At 35.9% G+C, this 6,180-nt stretch overlaps 1 protein-coding gene across 2 annotated transcripts in view; it reads right to left on the reverse strand.

Moving 5' to 3' along the window:
- The window catches only part of LOC117107075 (D(1) dopamine receptor-like), a 59,227-nt gene that overhangs the window by 23,046 nt on the left and 30,001 nt on the right, over positions 1-6,180 (reverse strand). Inside the window, exon 3 of one of the 2 annotated variants that reach the window (XM_033248603.1) lies at positions 830-922. The gene's annotated coding sequence lies outside the window, so the exon portion shown is untranslated. Of the gene's footprint in view, positions 1-829; positions 1,308-6,180 lie in introns of those variants that run through there. The other variant, XM_033248604.1, reaches the window with a different exon arrangement.

Genomic DNA, 6,180 nt, shown 5'->3' on the forward strand with positions numbered 1-6,180 from the left:
GTGTTCACTTGCCACGCAATTTATTTGAAAGAAAAACAAAGACTACTTGCGGTGTATCTACACATATATTTTGTATTATGGTTATGTTAACAATTTGTTATAAGAAACTTCGGCCCTAATGGAATAATAATATAATGTACGGTGTTAATTGAACTCACTAAATATATTTCTTCTTTTGTATCCCGATCTCTTCAGTATAAGTGAATTTATTGTGTACTGTTGGTCGTGAAATGGCTTATACAAAATGTTTCCATAACCATAACTATGTCGTATATGGCCCTTACAGCAGTAAACAGGTTGATGCAACAGATACAACATATATTCATACATTTTGCATAGAAATAAATATCTACATGTTTTGGTTATAGTTATAGGAGCTGTATTTTACTTGGTTATTTTAAGTAATTAGCAACAGCCTTAACAATTACGAAAGGACATCCGATAGGCCCACATAAAATGAAAGTGACTTTGAGGCCATACAATAGGGTAGAATAAATTACCAGTTGGTTATTTCTCGACACTACAGTTGCAGATTTTTCCCGTGGTTTCCCTCAATTGAGGATAATATAGGCCTACGTACTGTGACGTACGACACATTCCCCTTCTGGGCTATGAACAGAGTACTGTTTAATACTAACGTTCTGTTGGTCCACTTGCTTATATACTGGGCTGCAAGCACACAGCGAGGTGCACGATCGATATCCTTGCCAACTATTCGTGTCCTCTGAATTCGCCAGGCTTATCATATTAATTAAAAGGTTTTAAAAACCTAATTCACGGCAACGGGACATAAATTCAAATAGAAATAGATTATTATATTCAAACTTACCGGCGATATTGTGACGTTTGCTCCTCGGTGATATCCTCGGTAAATCCAAAGAGCTGCTGCTCCGCAGGAAACCGAATTTGGTTAACTCCGTTTCTGTAATCAATGCAGATAACGGGTTAAATTCGTAATCAATATTAAACCAACTACGTGCTTAGAAGTAGTGACCCTGGTAATAAGCGGCGTCAATTTCGGTAGCTTAGATCAATATTGGTCAATGATGACTGTATGGGCATGGACCGTTTGTTCGTAGACATCCAGTTAATTGAGAATGGAAACTGGTTGCATAGCCAGGATTTACTTTAATCAAATTACATGTGAATAAACGTGAAATAGCCAGCACTAATTATGATCCCGTTGTTCTTCTAAAGCAGTGAGTTGCTGATGACTGTGGTGAAATCAAGTTGTAAATATTTTTCGATAACTGCCACACATTATTCTAGTGCCTCCTCCCTGATCCAACTAAATAGCAGTATGCCTGAATGGGCGTACTTTATCGACGTACACAAAAGTCGTGAATAATTTAACAATTTACATCACATAATGCTTTGAATCAAAGGTTTACTAGTGGCTGATGTTAGAACTCCTGTGATTGGCTATGTTAAGGTGTGACGTAGCCTCTGGATGCACCCGCGCGAACCTCGTGGTGAACGCATGAAGCATCCATTTTAACGGCAGGGGATACGCTGCGTACCAATCCACATAAATTGTGATATCCGTCCCAATACGCAGCCAGCCACTAAACACAATTCAATCAAGTCATGAATTTGTAAAATAACTCACCAAGCTTCAATTGGTCAATATGTTACGTCATAATTTTAACAAATCTGCGGTACGTAGGCCTATTAATAATCAAATTTAATAACTTTCCCATATCACAAAATTGTAAAAATAAATTATGCACGCCGAAAACACTGTAGGTTGATTAATATTATCAAACTTTCATAATTTTAACTTTAATGGCAATGCAAGAACTGGCGGCATATATGGTACGAGTGATTGATTGATTAATTGATTGATTAACTAGCTGATCGATCGATTTTCTGGGCGTATTTATAATTATAACGTATTTGCATACGTATTCGTATTTGTATTTGTATTTTTTTTGTATTTATATTTGAATTACGTAATACCAGTAGTATGTATAGGCGCAACAATACTCGCGCATGCGTAAGATTTCATAGGAGCAGTAAGACGCAATTTCACATTTACATTTTTTGATGTTGAAGGCAAGGAATAAAGCAAACCAGGGGCGGATCCAGAGATGTCCAAAAGGGGGGGGGCCGGGGCCGGGCCGGCCCCCCCTAAATCCGCCCCTGCAAACATTACGCCATTTAGCTTGGATTCAGCTCTGCTTTGAAATCATTTTAATCTTTATAAAATATTAAACAAAAGCAGAAAAACGGTAAAGATACTAACACAAAATAACCAGTAAAAACAAATATAGTTCTACTACGAAAAATTGTGAGGATTATAACCAAGATTACTGTACTTTTAGAAGGGTTCAGAGGTCCAGTGGTCGTCTAAATACTGGGGCGGGCACTCGCAGGCCTAGAGCCTTAAGCATTCCAGCCGTGCTGCGTGCATTTCAGCATTATTTTTATGCAGCAAGCGGAAGGTGTTTTAGATAATGAGAGGTAAGGCCCAACTGTATAGAAACTCGTGGTTGCTAAGGTTTGTGTTGAAAGTGAGCATATTATAAACTCATGGTTGCTAAGGTTTGTGTTGAAAGTGAGCATATTATTATTTAATACTTTTATGGTCAGAACCAACCGACACATCATAATAGTTGGCTATTCGTTATGTATTTAATTGGCATACCGATTGATTCATTCATTAATAATTAATTCATTGTGTTATACTAATTCATTATTTCTTTTAATTCATTCAATCAATTATTTATTCATTCTTTTGCTCACATCATTCATATCATTCGTCCATTGATTTATATGTTTAGAAACATGACCAATGAAGGCGCATTGCCTTGTGTATTAAATGACAAAACCTTTCAGATTACAAAGCAGACGACTGCAGAACTTTCACTTTCATGGAGTATTTATTGTTCAGTTAGCTTCTAGCGCTTGCAGCGAAAAAAAAAAGCTAAATTAGAAAATATCAAAAAGTGCATCAAAGCTCGATGACCGTTAATGGAATTGTTCGCACTTCTAGAAGGATAGAAGCAATAACCATAATTTATTATTTATATCCCGTGAAAACTTACGAAATGGGTTTTAAAGGTGTTTAATAATAATGTTTTGAAATTATTGCTAATGGTGTTCCCTCTGTCGATCCTTTTAGCCTGATGTTGAACTTAGTAATTGTAACCCCTAAGGACCTTTAAAAGCTACAGTATAGTCTTTTAATGTTGTATCTGCATATTTTACCCTATTAACTTATTTCATATAACAAGTAAGAATCAAGTATACACGACGTTTGTGAATGAAAGTTTTGTTGATAATATCTATTAATGGAATAGCAATGATAAAGATGATAAATATAATAATTATCTGCGTTTCTTAATACTTTATATCACAAGTCATTTTTATGGTATTTCATTTATACTTGTTTGAGCAAAACACAAAATATATTCATAGTAAGTAGACAAACTGACTGCGCTGTAGATCTTCAACTATTTTTTAAAAAATAGCATTGTGTGTACTGTATGTACTCAGACGAATAATCCGCGTTTATGGAAGCCGCGACAGATTGAGGTCATATCCGCAACAAAGCAACAAGTGGATGACAAGAAATTGTCGGAATGAGAGTTTTTTCTTTGACGATAGAGCGTTACCCCAGATTTTTACGACTGATGTTGCCAAAAAATAAAGTAAGAGCACGGAAAGTGTTTACGAATCTACTAGTGTGTTAAGGGGCAGTAATGTAATGAAGTTTTACATTTATTACGGTATCCTCCTAGTTTGCTGAAAATCCCGTTTGCCGAATTTCGAATTTGATACCCGACAATCCCAAATCACAGTTTGTCGAATGTCAGATCGCCAACTCTAAATTTGCCGAAACCCAGTTTGCCAAACGACGATTTATGACGGTCTTTTGGCTTGGCCTATCCATCACCGTCGGTTAGAGTATCCAGAGTTCCGACGGCAAACCAGTCAATTGGTATTTAAACGCACGATGCTCTACCAACTGAGTTAAGACCAGCTTGATCCCTTCTGATTCTTCATTAAGGTGGTTTTTTTTTTTGTGTCTATGCCCCATCGGGGGCAAAGACAATATGCTGTCGTTGGCAGTTAAAGATGGCTGAAAGGGGTGCATGATGGGTTATGTGTCATGGCGGCCAAAATCTGTCCGCCGGACGTTTTTCGGGCCGGACCAATTTTGGCGTGGCAGGCCTACCTACTGTAGGCCTACAAAAGTCATTAAAAAAACAAAAAACACCACACATTTCCTGATAACCGAATCCCACGGGGATACTTTATTAGTAAGCATAACACAGTAAGGCAGTACCGTATAGGGCATACACACACGCTCGCGCTTGAAGCCTATTTTTCTCAATGTATTGCGTTAATGCAAATATAGATAGATAAATTACATAATTGATGTATAAGAAGGTATATAAAAACACCAACATCAGTGATATATAAAGATGCTTATAGATTTTTAGAGAAAAAAATAATTGTCTCTAACAGACATTGAACACAATATTTCCTAAAACATTGTAATTATGTGTGCATACCGTGTTTGTTTTTGCTGAGTAAATATTTAATTTGCTTATTCGTTTACTTTGCGTGTCGATAGACCTTTCGGAGTGTCAGTCAACCTTAACGACAGACCACTCAAAACAGAGTCAGGTATACGCGTATGTCTCAAGAACATAATGATTACACTGTCTTGTTGTCGTTTGGACCAATCAACAATCTAAGGCGAGAGTAACTGGAACGATCTATTTACTTGTATTATTTATTATGTGCACATAAGGGATATGTATATCATTTCATAGTCCATTAATGAGCCTATTAAAACTTAATAGTAAATCCATTAATTGTAAGTATTCATTGCTCATGCATCATTGTATCAATTGATACATTCCTTCTGGGATTGTTCATAAGAGCAATACAAAGCGTGCTAAGATGATGGGGATCGCCAGCGTAGAATCTAAGTTAACGATCGATTAATCATCTTCGTACGGTTGCTTATAGGATTTTGTCAAGGAAAGATAACAATATTTTAAGATCTAATTGTCAGATTAGCACATTAATTTTATGACAAGTGTGAAAATCAAATAAGAAATGTAATTGTTTTAATTCCATCGACACACAAAACGGCTTCCTAACAATAACATAAATCAAAACAACATTAATGGCCTGTAACAATAACACAACGTCAATATCAATGAAAAAAATCACTCGTTTTAATGTCATAGAAAACCTAGTATTGAATGGCTTATTCTTGAACTTCAATGGCATCTAATTCTTGTCACGCGCGTATACAGTACATTTTAAAGCTTGGTTTCACACTTGATTAATTTATACGCGTTTTGACACCACAGTTGATGCAGCGTCGCAAACGTAAGTGTCTGCAAACGCTGAGGCGGCCGGGAGTACTGTACTCGGATATTTCGTTTTCAGAACTTTTGAAGGCTGTAGCGTGAACTAAGATTTAAGGTTTAAGCAAAGGATGCTTATGGAATTTAATAATTACATCATATTGCAAAAGAAAATGTACAATGTATCATAATAATTATGATAGAATGAAAAAGCAGACACCTGTCGATTGTAGAATAGATCAGAAAAAAATAAAAAGCATAAAGTCGATTATATATATTTAAAACACTTCACAGCCCCTTAATTAGCACACTTTTATATACTTTATAGTGTTAAGCACTGGTCTAATGATATACCAAACAGCTTGTACATTGCTGTAAATTCGCTATTGGATTGGATTTCTTTAAAAAATTGAAATATGTATAATATGTCATAGTCATTTCAACAATGAAATAACTTTAACCAAAGCAGACATTGAATAAAAATCAGAAAGAAATATACATGCCATACAATTATATTCATATGATTGTCTGTAGATAAATACGAAGGATTTATATTTGTGATAAATGGCCAATGCCTGCTATTTTATTACTTTAATCGATCCGCTGAAATCAAATATAGTCCTCGCTATAGGCTCTGCGTGACCTTACATTCTGTCGTACAAGTGCTCGATTTGAATTCAGCCAATTTTAATAAGGGCTGGTGCTTCAATTCCAGGTCGACAATTTGGGTTCATCTGGTGAATCTAAATATTTTAGTTCATTAAGCGTGCAGCAAATACACTGTGCAAAATACAGAGTACACTACACAGCTATGATATTCGGCTCTACACACACACACACACCCATATAT

Source organism: Anneissia japonica, unplaced genomic scaffold (assembly GCF_011630105.1).
Source record: "Anneissia japonica isolate Jap-2015-1 unplaced genomic scaffold, ASM1163010v1 scaffold288048_len465947_cov159, whole genome shotgun sequence".
NCBI classification, from domain to species: domain Eukaryota; kingdom Metazoa; phylum Echinodermata; class Crinoidea; order Comatulida; family Comatulidae; genus Anneissia; species Anneissia japonica.